General features: G+C 44.6%; 1 long non-coding RNA gene across 1 annotated transcript in view; it reads right to left on the reverse strand.

The window, feature by feature from the left end:
• Positions 1 to 1,360: 1,360 nt before the first annotated feature.
• LOC139052684 (uncharacterized) overlaps positions 1,361 to 20,126 on the reverse strand; it is a 1,258,229-nt gene continuing 1,239,463 nt past the window's right edge. Inside the window, exon 6 of the long non-coding RNA XR_011510010.1 lies at positions 1,361 to 1,457. This is a non-coding gene — a long non-coding RNA (uncharacterized lncRNA). The remainder of the gene's footprint in view (positions 1,458 to 20,126) is intronic.

Consider the following 20,126-nt stretch of genomic DNA (forward strand, 5'->3'; position numbering starts at 1 on the left):
CGTCTTATGTACCTCAAAATGATGGACATAACAATATGTACTGGGTACATTTCATGATCATCTCGTATGTTTGTGCCAACGGAACATACACCTTTCTCTCCAAAAACAGCGCCGGAAGCCCTTTTGTGGACACTTCATGAACGCCTCGTATTATTTTGCCAATAGGCGCCCGAAAGTTGAAGCCGAAACATGTAGCCGGATGGTAAGCAATATGCCATAAATTCTGCTCAAAATCCTTTTAAGCTCTTCGGAAGCCACAAGACTGCGCGAATATTGCATTTCAAATCCCTCAAGCCCTTTTCGTTTGGTTCAACGTGAAGGTGTGTTCAATATCCTCTTCACCGTCACCTCAATGTTTAAATTACAGAGACGGTGCTTTCGGAAAGAAAGTATTCAACGATTGCAAAAAAAATTATAATAATAACACGACGTTTTCAGGGGCGAGCACATACTCTGTTAACTTCGAAGTGGGTAAAAACTTCCCTCATTAAAACCCATGTGTTTGCACGATATGTTATACATGTCAGATTTCTATACGCTGAAGTCCTGTAGATGACATTTCGCGTAAGAAAAAAAAAATGAGTCCGCTGGATGACTTCTCTTGACAGATCAAAATATTAAACAACATACCATATGGAACCCCTCAACACAGCCGTTAGGGTCACTGTGTAATAGCACTGAACAGCAACAGTCAATAACTATGTGGAAAGCAGCGCATTAGCAATGCGAAACGAAACAACATATCTTGCATATAACGATTATCGGGAAGCATGCAAAATGATTCCACTGCAAACCTCAAGGGAAGTAAGTGCCGTGTACGCGGTATCGGTGTCTCTGCTCGGAATATTTTAATTCGCTTGCGCTTCTGATTTTCCTTTAACCAGCAAACTAGGGCTAGGGAAACTTTAAATAGTACGCCAGCTATAATAACGAAATTGATCAATTAGGCAATAGAGAAGGCACGTAATTCTCTTTGGCGTAGAACGTCTTTAAGAATGGTCCAAGCGTGTCACTTGGTGACACCACGGCGCAATGAAAGCATGTTATAGAATTATCGCACACATCTTTGCAACCCAGACTCCCCGCGCAGCTTACTTTGGAATCCTTGCGTAGAGAACGACTCGGTGCCCTTTCACCTTGTGAAGAAGGATCGCCAGCGAAGCTGTGTGCAGTTCGCTATTAATGGTCTTAATGACGAACTGCACCTCCACCGCAAGTCGGACAAGCTTTGCACTATATATTAGCGATCGGCGCACTTATGGGGAGCGCTTAGCGGCTGCTTCACCTCTGCCGTGTGTCACAGTGCCACAATTTGCCGCTCTGCTTTTACATTGATCACAAAAAAGCTTTAGATTTGTTACCGTCAATTCGTCGTCTCTCTTATCTCTCTCGACTGTGGATTTATTAGCGTGAATCGACGCGTTTGTCCTGGTGGCTGTGACACGCTTTTTCCAATCCTGTCGGTAAAAAAACAAGGATTTATCAGAAGCGTAGGGTTGAATAGTCGTTGTCTGTATGTGTGCGAGAGGAAGGGGAGCTCAAAGAAAAAAAAAATGTTGCGAGACTTGATGTTGTCGTATTTTTCCGTTGCGTGTTGCATTGACACGCGAAAACTGTTCAACCTAGGTCGCACAAATAATGTCGAACATCTTTCTTTTTCTGAAGTAATTCACAAAACTAATATATATATATAGGAGAATAAATGACAAATCGTAAAACAAAACCGAACAAGCTTAATAATGACACACCACACTTACAACAGTTACAGCACAGTAGTAATTAATAAAGGACGACAAGAAATAATTATAAATACACATCGTGCTTAAAGATGTAATGCAAAAAAGGAAAAACATGGCAATCAGGTACAATGAAATGAAACTATAGGGGTAAGAAATAAATGGGAACGCTCAGTATTGTCCTGAAACAAAATGTTCGCGCAACTGTTTAGAAACGTTGTTGAAGTCGATCCTATTCCGCTGATATTTGTTCAAGTGATATGCGACACTGAAAGTCAGGAGTGTTTGCCATAAGATGTGCGCCATCGCGGTACCAGCTGTCTCTAATGGGTCTAGTTCAAGGATCAGGTAGTTGTTTTTTCAGCCTGTAATGAATCTTCAAAACATTTTTGTGTCTTTGTTTGAAAAGAAAAGCTAGTGGGGTAGGCGGTACGGATAAATTAACGTGGCGTCTGTGACTTGATAGAAGAGAAAGAATTCTCTGGTAGAATACACGTACGCAACGTTTGCAACGCATCGTATCACTTTCTTCTGTAGCAAGACACTTCTGCCCAGATTTGTCAGCGTTCTTGTTCTCCACGCAAGTGTGCAAAACGTTACGCGAGCGTGAAACATTGCGTTGTATATGTACATAATGACCTTCCTGAGAATGAAATGGCGGCACCGTGATAGCGCTCTGCAGCTAAAGAAAGTCATTTACGAAGAAGGTCAATATGAGCGGTCCACGTCGTATTAGCAGAGTCGGGGATCGTCGAAAATCCGATCTGTGGGACTAGCGCGTCGGTTTTTAGGCATGGCTAGTCAAATGTTCCAGTGCATAGCTCCTGTCCACGTGGCTTCTAAAACATACTGCACAATTTGTGTCGCATGTACGACCAGATTGCAATACTATGGCGCCATCTCGTAGTCTCGTGTGGCACTCTGCTTGCCTCCTCACCCTTTCGCCATACTCTCCTCCTCCGCTTTCCACCTCATTCTTTCACTGTAGCCTCCTCCTCCGCTTTTCTCCTCGCGCTCTCTGATTTCATCTCTTACTGCACTCCGCGTTCACTTTAAATTTTCGCTTTGCTCGTTAACTCGGTCACGAGAGAAACGCCGCGACATTCGCCAAAGCGATGGGCTCCTAAGAGCTCCTCTCTAAAACGTTGATAATTATCTTACACTGTTTTGTTCGTGCACTTAAGTGCCTGCATCCCCTGCGCAAAGATTTGCCTCCTGTCGGCTTCTATGTACGCTTCTTGCTTCTACTTCAGCTGGCTTCATATCCTAACATGTTATTGCGATAGTAATGATATGGATGCTAGAAGCTCGTTGGCGCCGTCGGCCCTTCAGCCCAGTGGTCCTGCTATCGATGGCACAGTCGTGGGCCGGGGAGTTTATGGATGCAAAGTCTGTAGAGAAAATTGATAATTGTGTACTAAGACCTAAACATTCTTTGCCACCGGAAACTCCATGGTGAGAAGCGCAGAAGCTCAGAAAAACAAGCAAGCAAAACTAAGCAAGAACGAAGGGACCTCGGAGCCAAAAAGATGCTTTCTTGTTACTAAACAATTCTCAGAATTTCTCAAGCTTTTTCACTTATCGAAGTGCTCTATCTTTAGCCTCTCTTCTCATTCGTGAACGCATGTAAAAAAAGAAATATTTGAGGCGTTTCATAAGTCTTCATGGTGGCCATCTCTTTTAAATATTTTTGGTCGCTATATTTCATCACACGTTGCTAGGATCGCACGAATTCGAGGACATTTCTTTTGTTTCCCTCGCTAATTTTCCATCTCTGTTTCTCTCTCTCTATCCAACACGCACACTCTCCTGCTTAGGTTAGGAAGGAAAAAGAAACCCTTGCTTCTGTACGTGTTTTAACAATCCATTTCTCCAAGAGGTGGATACCTGGTTAAGTTCTTTTTCTATAATTTATCACAGTGCTTATGAATTGATTGCAATAAGAAAGCAGAAATCAGGTTTCCACCGTGCTCCTTCATTTGCCGTCAATTCCTAGTGTTGCTTATATTTTTCTACGGCGGATTGATTATAGTGAATCAATTTGTTTGTCTCGGTGATTGTGACAGGCGCCTTTTCCAAACGTGTCGCGAAAAAAAATTATTTATCGGAAATGAAGCCTTAAACGGTCGTTGTAGGCATGTGTGCGAGCGCAAGGGAAGGTGAATGAAAAAAAAAATCAGATTGAACTTGATGACGTCGTATTTGTAGTTGCATATTTCATCGACGCTAGAATCTTGTCCTAGCTGTGTAATTAGCAGAACATTATTGTTCAAATTGAGTCGTACATTTACGCTTGGTGTTCAAACACTTCTTTTTTTTAGGGCGACGCGTTAACACTTCGAAATCCCCACTGACATTTTTTCTATAGCGCCGAGTTGGACAAAGCGTGAAATTTCCTATACAGACTTTCCGTAAATTACACTGTAAGATCGTTCTGCCATGATAGATGACTTACAATGATGAAGTGATTACACGACGAAGGCTCAAAATTTTACTAGGAAAACTTAACAACAACAGTGCAAACCAGAGCTATCGAGTACAACTTCCCGCTTTTTCTGCAGCATCCGACAACACTAATCACTTAAGGTAGTGGAACAAGGAAAAAGGTAACACCTTATAGCACTCGCGTTGGTGGTGACTGACTACCGTCACGTATATAAACTAAGGCGTCTGAGAAGTTGAAGCATCATCAGCCTATTTATATGCACTGTACGACGTGGGAGTCACCCAGTGATCCAACGAGATCAGGCGTAACGTTAAGAGACAACAAGACAGCGGCGGGGAATAGACCGCAAATGGGCATAGATGATGTTCTTGTCGACAATAAAAGGAAGAGGTGCAGCTCGACAGTTAAAGCAATGCGTAGGACATATAAAAGGCGAGCCTTTAGAATTACAGCTTGAATAGTTACCAAGGGAAGGGAACGAAGTTTTTAGATAGCAAAGAATTTTGTGGTGTGATGAAATTAGGAAATTTGCGGGCGTAAGATAAAATCAGCTCGCACAAACCACGGGTGATTGGAGATGATTAGGAGAGGGCGTCTCTAAATACTACACACTAAAATAACTAATGAGCAAAAAAACTTCTGTCCTCTTAGGTACACGAAAATATCCAGATATTATATAAATTATTTCATTGCGAAGAAACCACAATCAGGATAAATCGGAAAAGCGTTACGTGTTTTCATTTCGCGATATATTGGCTGGCACGGACAATCTGCCTCATGCGGCAGGTCGGAAACGGAGCGAAGCGTTGCAAAACAAGCTACACTCAAGCGCAACAATAACGGCGAGCAGGGTCGGCGATAGCCGAAAATCTGGTCTGCGGGTCAAGGGCGTCGGCTTTCATGCGTGGCTAGTCGAATGTTCCAGTGTAATCGTAGGGGCCCTCGTGGCTTCCAGAAAGTACCACACAATTCGAGCTGGGCACACAATCAGATTACGATACTACGGCACCGTCTCGTAGTCTCGTGCGGCACTCTGCTTTCCTCCTCGCCCTTTCGCCATACTCTCCTCCACCGCTTTCCTCCTCGCCCTCTCCGTTTTCATCTCCCGCTGCCCTCCACCTTCACTTTCATCTTTCGCTTTGCTCGTTGGTTCGGTTACGGAGGACCATGTCGCGACGATCGCCGCAGGAACTGGCGTCCAAGAGCTGCGCACTAAAACGTTTGATAATAAAGTCACACTGTTTTAATTGGGCATTTAAATGCCTGCATACGCAACACAAGCCCTTGCCAGCTGTCTGCTTTTATGTATGCTCCTTGATTTCATTTCTGCTGATTTCATGTGCGTAATATTTTGTTGCAACAGCAGCCACATGGAGTCTTCAAACCCGTTGGCGCCGGCGGCGCCGTCATCGGGCGATGACGCTTTCGACGGCGCATGCGCAAGCCGCGATGTATTGTGTTAGGTCTCGAGGGAAGCGAGAGACCTGCAGTGCACTTGGCCGCAAAACATGACGGAGCCAGTTATACGCACCATCAAGGAGGGATAAAAAGAACTGAGAGGGAGCTCCACGTGACTCCGCAAGCCTCGGCTAGACAACCTTCTCTGACGTCACTACTCCTGCTCTGTGGCGCCTTTGGGCCACATGGTTGAGAGACCATTCGACTTTGTTTGGTACGTGGTAACCTTTAGTGGCGCCTGCCATCACAAGCATGTTGGCACGTTGGAAGTAACGTGTAGTTTTCTTCTTCCGCACGAAACGTTGTTCGCTTCACGTGCATTGCCTTGAAACCTCGAGAATGTCTGGGCGACTGACCCATGATGACAGAATCTTTAAAAAGTCGGTCACTAGAGCTTAACAACGCGGTTAGTGAAGTGGCTGTGCTCTCAACTCGAAAGCAATGGAGAATTCCTGGTGTTTGGTGAAATCAACTGTTCTGCACCTAAAAATGCGGTGCAGATTTTCTTGCTTGTTTTCCCCGCTGTCTTGCACCTTGAGTAACCACACGCACCTAGGTAACGTGTGATAGTTCAATGCGTTACCTGGCTGACATAGCAAACACTCGACTTTGTCGCACGCTTGAACCTGCACAAACCTGGGCGTGTGTTTGCCAAGCGTCATACTTGCGCGTCTTCTAAAATCCCCGCAGCCGATGCAACCAAAGTGAGCCGACTAGAATTTACCGCTTGCATATCACGTGGCTAGAGCCCACTTCTGCTCTACATTCTTTGCATTGAATAGGCTTCGAGTATGACAGGTGACGCTCCCCGCCATGTACTGCACCCTCATGTTCCGCTCATTCGACTCTACAGTGCTCACACTATAGCGTTTGCTTGTGCCGGTGGCTCGAGTTTTTCGGCAACAAATTTGCACTGCTGTTGAAGATAAGTGTCGATGACGCAATGTATGGTGATGTAAATGTGAGGCTACTTATATCTAGTTATTTCCTTTGGCACTGAAAAGCGTTCTGACAAGTCATGTCACAACGCTGCACGACTCCATTCATTTTGCGCAACTACAGTTGTACGACCTGCAGTGTCGAGCCATGAGGTCCTCACCTAGTGTTAGAACACAGCGGTAGGATCTCAAGTGCAACGCATAATCTTGCTATCAATTTCAATGTTTCATCCAAGTAAAACTGCGGTTCTTTTTTTTCCTTGTTTATTTCCCCCTATTTTTGCATTTGCAAAGCTGACGATATCTCTCTTTGTATGGCACCATTCAGCCGCAGAAAATGCAGCTGCAGTTAAAGTGTAATGCTGTACGTAGACGGATCTCCGAGACAGCGAAACGCCACAAGTCTTACGGCAACGCAGAATAATTATCTCTTATGTGTAAGCATGTCACCACGATACCTTCGTTTCTATTTCTTTTTTCGTAAAAAGGCTGACGCTATTGACGGAAGGTATCAAAACGCTGCTTCTGCAGCTTGTTCGGCATAACATTTCCAACACCCAATAAAATCATATCCTGCAGTCCTTCAGGACACCTTTGGCGGTTGTGTAAATTAGCCTTTGGGAAAAAGAGGAAGGACGTTTGGCTCCATCGGTACGCGTCTGTCTGTTTCGTTGTTAATCGTCCTGTAAATCACGGCTTGTGAATCACCAAATGGTGGATACTACACCTATATGATGCACATATACAACAAATACGTTCCTCTAATGAAGAGGCGCACCAGCTCAATTGTGGGCATTCCATTAACGCCTCGTATGCTTCTCGTGAGAGGCCCTCGAAACATTAAAAAGAAAATCCCTGAAGCGTCATGTACTCGGATTCGAATGGTGGGTAACATGCTACAAAAGTCTCCGGAAGTAATTATGCTTCCCGAATGTAGCACTAATCATGAAACATCCCTAAAGCCGTTGTCATTTCGTCCAACGGGCATGCATGTTCAATGTCCTCTTGACGGTGAGTTCATTGTGTTTCTTAGAAGGTGGTAGCTGAAACAAAATATTCCATTATAGCAACAAAAAAAAAAGAACACCATGTTTACGGAGGCGAACACCTAAATTGTAACCGAAAAGTTAGAAAACAACTTGCCTCGTTGAAAACGTGTGATAAGATAGCACGATGGCATACTTTATTACACGGAAGTTCTATAGATAACATTGGGGGTAAAAAAAATGTGTGCGCTGCCTGACTCGTAAACGAGATGAGAATACTAAACAACGTACTATATAAAAACACTGAATAGAGCTATTAGAGTCATTGCTTCACAGCAGTGACTCTAAGCAGTGACAATGCGGCACATTAGCAAAGCTAAACGGAACAACTTAAATTGCATAGAGCAGTTATCGGGAGGTATGCATAATCATTTACCAACAAACCACTAGTCAAGTAAGTTCCGTGAACGCTGCATCGGTGTCCGTGCTCGGTATATTTTAATTCGCTTGTGTTTCCGATTATTTCCTTTAACCAGCACTTGAGGGCTAGGGAAATTTTAACTAGTAACCCACCTGTAATAGCGTAATCGATGATTCAGGCAATACAGAAGACATGTAATTCTTTTTTTTTTGGCGTCGAACGTCCTTAAAAACGATCCAAGGTGGTCGCTTGCTGAAACCACGGTGTTCGAGAAACGTGCTATAGTATTGTCGCTCCCATATTTGCAACCATAATTTATCCACGCAGCTTACTCGTTGCGTAGAGAAAAGAGGCCAATGCCCGATCATGCATGTGTACTTTGCGCAGATGCAATTTTTGTCGCACCGGTCATGACGCAAGCAGAGGTAATCTGTAGAGTTAGCCTCGCGCTGGGTGTTCAGAAAGAGAGGCGTGGCTTGACAGTACATTTGTCTATCAGAGCCAGGAATGGTCGCGTTTGAGAGAGCTCACTATGCCATATAAGGTATAATTGATGGGACTCAAAAGTGGTGTTCGTCCCGGTATGAGTGAGGGGCTACGAATGTGCCATACGCTGGAAAAATTTCACGCTTATACTCGGCTCGGCATACTGATAAATACGCAATCTGGAATGTTTCTAGTGAGAAGAATGGTAACGTCCTTTTTTTAAATTTTTGAACAAAGCACCGACACGGTACGTTAATTTCGGCCTCAAGGTGCGTTTTTTTCGTGTAAATGCGTGGAAAACCTGCAACAAGAAGGCTAATGTGCCCCTCTTATCTCACGGGAACGGGCTGCTGGAGCGTAGACGTGCGCTCAAATGGGTCGTACCCGTTTGAAGGCCGAGAACTGCCACTTCGCTCTGCCAGTCGAGACAACCGCACATCCCTACCACAGCCAATTAGCGCGTGCTTTCCGGCGTCAGCAATCATAGCGAGTATAGTCATGGTCCGGCAACCGAACTCTTTTCAAATTCGCCTTATCCCATCAGGCCTTGTTCTCTTCTCGGACAGCTGCAATTCGCGCCGTGTTTGGAGCCTTTTTGCTCCGACGCATTGCGCTGTTCATTCGCGTTATATTATTGTCTACACTCTGCCGCTCCCTCTCCGCAAACGGACGCGCATGCGCATTAAACCCGCAGTTCCGTCGTCCAGTGCGTGTGGAACTGCAGTCTCCAGGGAGTTTCTCAACAAACAGTTCGGCTCCATTCATTTACGAAGGAATACTCAACAGGCTGCATTTAAGAAACAATATGTGACACTGGGTGTGGCTTTTGAGAAAAAAGTTGTTTGTTTTCTAGGAATACCATATTGGTGATAATAACAGGTTTGTTTGCAATGCAAACTTTTCACGTGAATAAACGATGTATTCGGCGGGACGTTGCGAAATAAGCATGGACCAATGACGGGCAGCTCGAGTAGAGAAAGACTATAGGAAGGCAGTGTTTAGAGCACGTGGTTGACAAACTTGGAGTCTCAGAAGCGGTGACGTTTCAGGGATCATTAGTTGCGAAGAGTACGAAAGGTAGGTTGTGCCCTGCTTGAGTGACAATTAACATCGGTGCGATGTTTGCTCGCGTCATATTTTGATTGGAAGGAAATATAAAATATCGTCTTAAATTTGTGTCACATCGACACTTGCTTGGGGAAATTAGACTTCCTATACCCAAGCTTTGCTAATAAAAACAAATGATAAATTCATTTGCGAAGGCGTTTGCATCCGGCTTCCACCTTTCTATATTTTTTAAATGTAATATTACTTTTTCTGACTTCCGACTCCTCTTACGCAACCAACCCTGAACAGCTGCATTCGGTAGTAGCCGCTTTTCTCATCCGCCTGAACCACTAAGCACGTGTCTTATTTAAAGCTGTCTTTTCCGCATAAACTATGTTATGAAGAAAAGCACGCTTTCGAGGGGGTGACTTCGTGAATTTACGCGGTTTCGAACGAAGAACCTTACGGTCCTGAAGCCACACAATTCTCTGTTCAAGCCGCGATTTTTTCAATTTTTTTTATTGTATTGATATATTCAGAGTTCATTGCATGTGTTCCCGCTACATGTGTAGATAATCATGTTGTGCGATTAACTCCTTTTTTACGCCCTCCTTCTTGCTTTATTTTTCCATATTTATTTCTATTCCTCGAATTCTTTCGCCCATCATATCTGTATTTTTTCTGAATTGTTTCTTGTGTACTATATGTAACTGCAGTAATTCAAATGCATTGAAGCTGTTCCCGTGGCCGTATTTTGTGACGGTTCGCATTGGGATCGGTTCCCTCTCACGAACACCATTGGTCGGCGCTTCGTTGTCGTTGCCCCTGGTTGGCATGATAACAAATTTTGTTCTCATCACACAGGTTGCCAATCATCTGGGAAGGATCCCGTCGTCTGCCACGAGAGGAAACGGAAAGAAGTGATTCGCTCGAGGGTCGCGCGCAATGGCGAACGTGATCGTGAGGGTTGCTAGGGCAACCGTGGCCGTCTGCTAGTCTCTGGTCGTCGCGACGAGGGGGGTGCCGATAGTGGCTTTTTTGGTTGTGTTGCAGGCGAGCGTTGGCCAAAGACAACGACTTGAGGAGTGGCAACGGCGCGAGACATTCGACATGAGCGAAGCCGAGTTCCGAAGGCATTTCAGGTGCCCCAAAAACAGAGTGCGATGGATTGGCGACGAACTAGATTATCGTGGGCTGCAAGATTTATTACCGTTGACACGGCAACTAAGTGCTCTGCGCGCTACATCTTTTCTTTTTCTACGCTTTGTGTTCAGCAGCGCGTCTGGAATGTATAATCTATTGGTTGTCGCAACCGTCAGTCAGTCGCATGATTACCACCGGCGCTAGGGTGACTACGGTGGAGGGAACGGAAAAAGAGTTGCGACATTTCTCTTCACGCAGCAGGAGAAAGCCGCAGACAAGAGCGCTTCCTTGACCGCGACAAGCATCTCGAAGTTGTGGGATGTGTGGCCAAAACTCTAATCGCAATCGTCCATGCTAAGATCAGCCACGGCTGGACAAAATCCTACTAGATCCGTGGCCTACACTCAGGGCAGCGCTTTTATTGCTCAACGTATGGCACATCACCTAGCGACCAAAATGAATAGAACAACGCAGATAAAAATTAAACCACTAGCTGTCCGCTTCGGAAAATCCGCAATTACCGGAAATTAAATGTGCAAGTGTTGTATACAAACAAATATGGTTTTTACCAATCTAGCAACATCCTTTAATTACTATATCATCCGCAAAGCAGAAACTAAAATGGTGACGTCACTTTACGGCAGTGCGCCTCTCTTTCATTGGTCTCCCTTGTACGGCGACGTTCCCCTTTTTCACCGCTTGACGTCACCCTGACGTAGCAGCCCAGACCGATGTGTTTTCAAAGCAAAGCTTTACAGAATATGACCGCTGAGCACTATAATGAACACTAAATTATGTTGTTGTTGTTGTTGTTGTTGTTGTTGTTGTTGTTGTTGTTGTTGTTGTTGTTGTTGTTGTTGTTGTTGTTGTTGTTGTTGTTGTTGTTGTTGTTGTTGTTGTTGGCGGGACGGTTTGTAGAAATCCAAACATATGTACAAACGGAGGAACAAAAGGAAACTGTCAGGGTTGCACAAAATCACGGCGAGGGGCAAAATTCCTGCTAGCTCCACAGGAAGCTAAGAGAGGGGAGAAGGGGGGGGATAAAGAGAGATCCGCACGGAGACTCACGACCATTAAGTTGAAGGCATTCATCGACATTGGTACGCGGCAGGTAAAGACGACGGCAGCTCCCTGGGGCCAAACCGACGCTCTGCAAGCAATGCTGCGAAGTTCGGTAATCAAGTGTGCGAAAGTGTCACAGCAAACACGCGACCGTCATAACGCACGTCCTTGTTCTCTCCAAGCACTCGGACACCAAGGCGCAAGCGACTCGGCAAGAGTGTGCCAGAGCAGTGAGGCAAGACTCTGCAGCGAACACAAAAAAATTCAGATGATCCAGGGCACCTACACATGCCCGGTCTTCCTGCACAAAATCTTACAGAACGCACACCCTCACAATGTGTGCCGCCTTCGTAAAGATGTAGCTGGCCTTTGCTCACGTGCTCCGGGGATGCCCCCTGGCGCCGGGGACCAGGACCGCCAAGGAAGAGAGGGACCAAGCTCTACGCTGCTCGGACCTTAAAGCACAGCTCTGGGCTGTCCATCGGGCCTGTGACGCGGCGGAGGGCTCTAACCTCTCTGTCCCGACGTGGACAGAGAGGTTAGAGCCCGGTACGCGCTAATCGTACGCACCAACGGACCTGAAGTACGGTATTCATTCATCCATCCACCCAGCGAGACCCACAGGTCGGAGTGCTGCACTTGGAATGTTATCGACATCACACAGGACTTTTGTGCAGCCTCAGACTTTGTGTGTGTATAAGTGGAGGCCCGTCGACCAGATCATTCACTTGCATAGGTGCATACCGTATGTAACTGAAATAGGATCGCCAAGTATATACGACTATTCTACTTAAACCACGTCGTCACTCGCGCAAAAGTTAAGCATCGAGTGGGAACTTTTTATAATGAATATAGTTTATTAACAAGCTTTTGTGAATTACTTGCTTGTCTATTTCAGAATAAAGTCGGTGGGCTCATCGTCTGCAAATACGCGGCTCGAAACTAGTCGATTCTGCCGAAACGGAATGGTAGCGCCATCTATCGAGCCTACTGTGAACACAGTGTGTCTACCATAGTCAGGACAGCTGGTGCCGTCTTCGTCTCGAGGCGAAAGTTTTCATTTAATGGCGTAGCTCCACACAATGCGCACATCGAGCGTCATCGGAACAAAATATCATATCGTTCACTCTGGCGTGTTAATGAAGAAAACTCATTACGAAATTCCAGCTATGTACAGAACTCTTAGCGTGAACGAGCGAATAATTTAACTCTAAGAATACGACAGACCTGGTCATCCCACTTATGCACCGCTTTGTATATGCGAATACATCCACCGCCAAGTGCAGGAAACTCCACGACATTTATTTTACTCACATTACATAAACGTTAGGCATAGGTAGGTTATCAGCGTCACTTCATTTTATGCTGCTGAGGACCAGGGCGGGAGTTGGAAACCGATATAACCGTCACTGTGGTTAGCTTCTCTTGAAAGTACTTTAATGCAAGCTCAATGGCTGGCTGCTCCGCATTCGTTTGTGAGCCTGGATGCAGTTCCCGAAGCACCCGCAGCATTTCGTTCAAAGGCAGAATGAAGCTACAGATTCTCACTTCCCAGCGGCAGTCTGGCAGCTCAAACTATGTGCTGCTAGTAACAAACGTATAGGGTACCAGAGTGCCACAGGTAGGTTTCACATATTACCAAGCCACGCAGAGATAATCGAAAGTTCTAAACTGGGATGATCCTTTCCTTGGCCCCAAAAAAAACTAAGGGATCCTTCATTGGCGGATTGGATACCACGTTTATTAAAATATGAAAACAAAGAGTTCTTTGCGATTTGAAATCGGTTTCTTGTTCATGGGGTCTGGCTATGTCGCCACGAATTTCTGACCACTTTCGCAAAAATAGGGTACTTTGAGGTATTTTAATACATCTAAGACTACTAAACAAAATGTCTCAGTTTTGCGCGAAACGATAAGCGTCGAATGTGATGGCAAATTAATAGATAGCTATACAAAATAAGGATAGCAGTTTGTGGGTCATATGAACTTGTAAACATTAGCTTATTAACTGAATTAACCCTTATGTAGAAATCATCGCTCATTTTGTCAATGTGCTCTTTAGATGCTCAGTGTTAACTGCAAACCTTCCTAGTGATTGGAAGAAGGCTCGTGTTGTCCCCATTTTTGAGAAAGGCAACAATTTACTCTTAGAAAATTATCGTCCTATCCTCATTACCATCACCAATTTTTAAAAAGCTTGAACATGTAATAGGTAAACGCATTGCTGAATTTCTTGAACAAACCACTATACTAAATAACTTTCAGCATGGCTTTAGAAAGGGTTATTCAACCGTAACCCAGTTAGTCACAGTGGTTCATTCATTTGCAGAAACTCTGGATGAGAATGGTGAAATGGACGTCATATTCCTTGATTTTAGCAAGAAAAAAGGGGTTTAACCGAGGGGCCCGATTTTTATTAATATCGCTAACGATTAAAAAACTAGTAATCAGATGAAATACACAACAAAATATCACGGTGCTACTTTATCAACTTCATCGCGAAGAAAACATAATCTCAATAAACCGGGAAATTCTAGCGTAAGAAAAGGAACGAGATTCACCTATGCTTATGATAATTCCTAATGCAAAATTTGAGCGCACAACTTTATGCGTGTTTTCATTTCGCGATATATTTCATGGCGCGGACAATCTGCCTCGTGCGGCACGCTGCAGAGGGAGCGACGAGTTCCAAAAGCAGTAGCACTCAAGTACATCGATAGCTGTGAGCAGAGTATACGATCATCGAAAGTCTGCGCAGCGGATCAAGCGCGTCGGCTTTTATGCTTGGCTAGTCGATGTTTAGGGTTAGAAGGTCTCGAGGGACGGAAGAGACGTGCAGTGCGCTCGGCCACGACAGACGATGTACCTGGTTGCCCACACCATGGAGGCATGGGAAAATACCTAAGAGGGAGGGTCACGTGATTCCGCTAGCCTCGCGGCAAGCCAACCTTCTCCGATGCCGCCCCTCCCGCTCTCTGGGGCCTTCTGCACGTACGGTGGCAGCTTCGTAGGATTCTCCCCACATTGTTGCTGGACCATTCGAGATTGTTTGGTACGTGGTACCCTTTGGTGACACCTGTAGTCACATCCATGGAAGCGCGTCGAAAGTAACAACTGGTTTAATGCTACCACGCGCGTCGTTCCCCGTTTCAACTGCGTTGCCTTGAAATGTTGAGAATTTCTTGGGCACCTGATCCATGACGACAGAATTGCTAAAAGCGTCGTTCACTTGCGCTTAACCAACCACCGTTTGGTCGAGTGACCGGCGCTCTCGCATCTAAACCCATGCAAAATGCCCGAGCGTGGCCCCGTGCTTGATCAAATCAGCTGCTGTGCACCTTATACTGCGGTGTGTATTTGCTTGCTATTTTGGTACCGCTGTCTTTCACTTTCAACCACCACGCGCACCTATGGAATTTTTGGTGGTTTGCTACTTTACTTGACTGACATAAAAAAGACTCGACTGCGTCACATACTCGAATCTTCAATATCATAAGGTTGCTTTGGTCACGCCGCTCATGTGCTCCTTGTTGCGGCTCGAGGTGGCGTTTGGGCCACGAATCCACTGTAGGAGTTGGAGGAGATCCTTCCGCTGTCACCAGTTGTAGGAGTTGGGGATAGACTTCGGTATGAAAACACTTGGGAGTTTATTTTACATTATTTACAGTGAGACGTCAATGAACGTCAATGAATCTACCTCAGTGCACGCCGCAAATCCCAAGCCCAGTGCCTATGATTATATGTGTACAGTATGGGTGTTGACATTGTCACATATCGAGCGCGGATAGGTAGCCATAGCCAACGACTACAGTGTAGCCGCAGTGAAGGGCTTCGTTTTCATGCCGCTGCCGGTTTCTTTGCTACATGGTGCCCGAGAGGGCGACTGATCGTTCTTATGTTTTCTGCGGCTCACCTCCTAATCTGCTGCGGTGACATTGAAGTCAATCCCGGCCCTGACAAGGTAGACAAGGTTCTTGATGCGCTAAAGGATGCCGAGTCTGCACGTGAAAAATTTCAAAAGGAAATTAGCAGTAAGATGAAGGACATTTTATCAGGTATAACTGACCTTAAGAAACGCCTTTCGAAAGTGGAAGCTTCGCTAGACGAGTCTTTGCGAAATGCCACAGCGTTATCCGAAGTAAAAAAGAAGTGTCGATGACATCAAAAGCGATCTTTCATCCTTTTCTGATAGGCGGAATTCTGAACCTAACATAGTTGAAATCGTTGATGACATCAACAATCGGATGCGTAGAAAAAAATTGATATTCAAAGGCTTGCCCGAGGCTGAGAAAGAAGGCTACGAGGCTTCTCAAGTTGTCATTGAAAGCTTCTGCAGAGAACACCTTGGCCTCGAGATAACGGATACTGAACGCGCACATCGCATTGGATCTCGCAGGCAAGGGCAGCACCGGTCAATAATAGTGAAGTTTCTGCACTACAAGACAAAATGCAGCATTCTGGCTAATTCGTTCAAGCTAAAAAATTTGAAATTAAACGTTTGGATCGATGAGGATTTTTCACCTCGAATACAATTCGTGCGCAAACAGCTTCGCGACTTTGCTCGAGCGAATTGTCAACCCGACGAAAGGTTCAAGCTATCTTTCGATAAGCTAAAGATAGGCAGGAGATTATATCGGTACCAGCATTCCGAGGGCAGGGTCGTGGAATGTGTCCAGCGAAATGCAAACCCACGACGCAGTCGCCACGTGCAGAAAGACAGTGGGACACCTACATTCTCTATAATTTCCGCCAACTTTCGTAGCATCCTTAACAAACAAGATCAGCTTACTTCCCCGATTCACGCTTGTAATGCAGATGTTATAATCGGAACGGAAACGTGGTTAACTCCTGAAGTTAGCAATTCTGAGTTACAAATTTCAAATTCATTCACTGTTTCTCGTAAAGACCGTGTGGATAGAAAAGGAGGCGGTGTCGTAATAGCCATCAGAAAGCATATAAAGGTAAAACACATACCTACTGACAGCATTCTTGAAACTATTTCGGTTGCATGCTATTTACCAGCTGTAACTTTGGTTATTGAAGCATGCTATAGGCCACCTGACTTTCTACAACATTTTTCTGAGGAACTGCAATCTGTATTAGGCTACATCCAATCCGAATACAATAACACTCCCATAATCTTGGCCGGCGATTCTAACTTTCCAAGCATAGAGTGGTCTGCTTTAAAAATCTCTAGCACGCGCCAGACACGCGATTGTGCAGATTTTGTTGACCTTTTAGAATATTTTCAGTTGTCTCAACTTGTCAAAATCCCTACGCGGAACAATGCTATTCTTGATCTGCTTCTAACAACACAACCCGAACGTGCTACCGTGGATGTACTAGAGTATGTCAGTGACCATCGTGTCATACATTGTACCTTTAAAACGCAGACTGTGAAGACACCGCGACAAAAAAAGAAGATTTATGACTATTCTAAAGCAGATCCCGAAAGCTTCAACTCTGAGCTTTTTCAATTTTACCTGTCGTTCATGCAAACGTATGAAAACTGTTCGCTGCAAGTTAACTGGATTCGCTTTCGTGACGAGTTGTTAAGACTCCGGGAGAAATACATTCCAAAAAAATGTATCAACGAAACAGCAGACAAGCCATGGTTTACTCGCGAGATTAAGCGATATCTGAATAAAAAGAAACGTTTGTTTCGAAAGGCAAGAAGCGCAAAATCTGTTGAAGGTAGGTCAGAATATTTATCATTTTCTAAAGAATGTGCATTACATATTGAGGCTGCCAAATATAAGTTTTTCAACCAGGATATTTCGCAATTTCTAAAAACAGATCCAAAAAAATTTTGGAGAGTCATTTCTCCCGCACCTACAAAAGAGTTACCTGTTTTTGACACTGAGTCTGGTGCTGCAATTGATGTCATGGATGTTGCTGAACGGTTTAATTTATTCTTTTGTAGTGTATTTAGTGACGAAAAGCCCCTAGATAAGTCGAGACATTTTTCTGATAGTTCTCCCTTTATGGAATGTATAACTGTGACAAGTGACGGTATTGTGAAAGCTATTGAGCGTTTACCTTCGTTTTCTAGTCCAGGTCCTGATGGTATTTGTACTAAGCTACTAAAAATGACGTAGCACTATTCTGCTCTTGTACTTACACTATTGTTTCAACAGTCTCTCGACACCGCCGAAATTCCAGACGACTGGAAATTGGCACATGTCATACCAATATATAAAACCGGCGACAAAAACAAGCTAACAAACTATAGGCCTGTATCCCTTATGTCTGTTGTATGCAAACTATTTGAACACGTATTATCTTCTCAAATCATGCAGTACATGGCTAGCAACCACATTCTCTTTGCAAACCAGCATGGTTTTCAACGAGGTAGGTCATGTGAATCCCAGCTTCTTGAACTAACTACAGACATTCACCTTAACCTTCCCGAACTTACACAAACTAACGCCATATTTATAGATTTCGCTAAAGCCTTTGACCGTGTGGCTCATAACCGCCTCATATATAAAATGAAACTGATTAATGTTGACGATAAAGTAACAAACTGGGTTAAAGAATATTTAAGTAACAGACGACAAGCTGTCGTAATCAATGATGTCCGTTCTTCATTTCAAACTGTTCAGTCCGGTGTGCCTCAAGGTTCCGTTTTGGGACCCACTCCATTTTTAATTTATATAAATGATATTCATCACGGTATAGACTCAGAAATCCGGTTATATGCCGACGATTGCGTTCTTTATCGGCCATTAAAATGTAAGGGTGATTGTGATAAGTTACAAAATGACTTGAACAGGATTGAAAGATGGTGCTCAGACTGGCAAATCAGCGTAAATACCTCGAAAACTAAACTTATGAGATTTACTACTTGTAGTGAAATTACGAAACACACATACTTTCTTAATGGCGAGGCTCTAGAAACTACAGAATCATTTAAATATCTAGGTGTTCATCTTTCTCCGACTTTGTCTTGGCATAATCACGTGGATTGTATTGTTTCCGCTGCATGCAAATTTCTTGGCTTCATTCGTCAAACGCTTCGTCAGGCTAATAGTGATACTAAACTTCTTGCATATACCACCGTACTTCGTTCAAAGATTGAGTATGTCTCATTTATATGGAACCCGCACCAAACGCATCTTATTAACAAATTAGAATCTTTTCAGAACAAGGCAGCGCGATTTATTACAGGTAACTATTCACAACATTCAAGTATCAGCAAAATAAAACATGACCTAGGACTCGTACCATTGCAGACTAGAAGAAACATATCTCGGCTAACATTCTTCCACCAGCTTTTTCATAACCCAAATATATTCTCTCAGGCACACATCTTCCCAGCCAAAAGAAAATTCTCACGAATGGATCACGAATTTAAGGTCGAACAACCATTTGCACGTACTAAACTATTGCAGTTTTCATGTCTGCACTTAGCCATTTCGGAATGGAATCATCTCCCAAGTAATATAGCTGAAATAACTGACCATATTATATTCAAACAAGCACTTAATGAAACATTCGTGAATTAATAACATTAACATTTCTTCCTGCCTTTCTTCAGATGTCATATTATTGTTTGTATAATTTAATAATTGTTGGCGTATGATGTTGTCGAATTGGAAGAGATGTAAAGGTTGTATAGCATGTACTACTTCATATAAAGATAGTCGACTTACAATGTATATTGTATATCAATTTATATTGTATATCAATTGTTCTCCCCCCCCCCCTATGTAATGCCCAAGCTGGGCCTTTAGGGTAAATAAATGAAAAAAAAACAGTCGTACAGTCATTACGGGCCGGCAGAAACTCGGGCGCTGCGGCCCGGGGCAAGCAGTTCGAGAGAGGTGAATCAGGGAATGCTCCAGGAATCCTCTTGCTGCTCCCGGTCTCTCTTTTAAGCCCTTCGATGTCTGGAAGACGCATCATGTTCGGCCAATGGGAGAGTCCACTCAGATGACGCCATTTTCGGGCAATTCTAGGCGCCCGTGCAATGGTGTCATACCCGGCGAAAAGAGTCGCCGCTTGGTCCCCCTGCGGTCTTGCCTTGCCGACTTACGCGCCGTCACAAGAGCCAGGTGGGGCGACGGTGGACCAAGGCGGGCAGAATTGGTGTTGCCTCGCTGGCTTGCAACACCTTGGCACAATGGGCGCATGGGGGCTACGCTGCCAGGTTTTCCCGGTACATCACAGCCATCCTGCTTCGGGACCTACTTTCCTTGCAACAGTGCCAGGCTATCCCCTCGCTTTCTAGAAGAGTCAAGCAGTGAATAGCTCTCCGGTGGCACACGAAGTGGGGGCCGCCAACTTGTTTGCACTTGTCGTGCCACAAGAATGTGGCATCCGCGTTTCTGCTTTCCTTACTTAGCAGTGGTGCGATTCGATGCGGTTTGGGGAACTCGATGTAGCCTCAGGAAACGGCCC

The sequence above is a fragment of the Dermacentor albipictus genome, unplaced genomic scaffold (genome assembly GCF_038994185.2).
Source record: "Dermacentor albipictus isolate Rhodes 1998 colony unplaced genomic scaffold, USDA_Dalb.pri_finalv2 scaffold_29, whole genome shotgun sequence".
NCBI lineage: Eukaryota > Metazoa > Arthropoda > Arachnida > Ixodida > Ixodidae > Dermacentor > Dermacentor albipictus.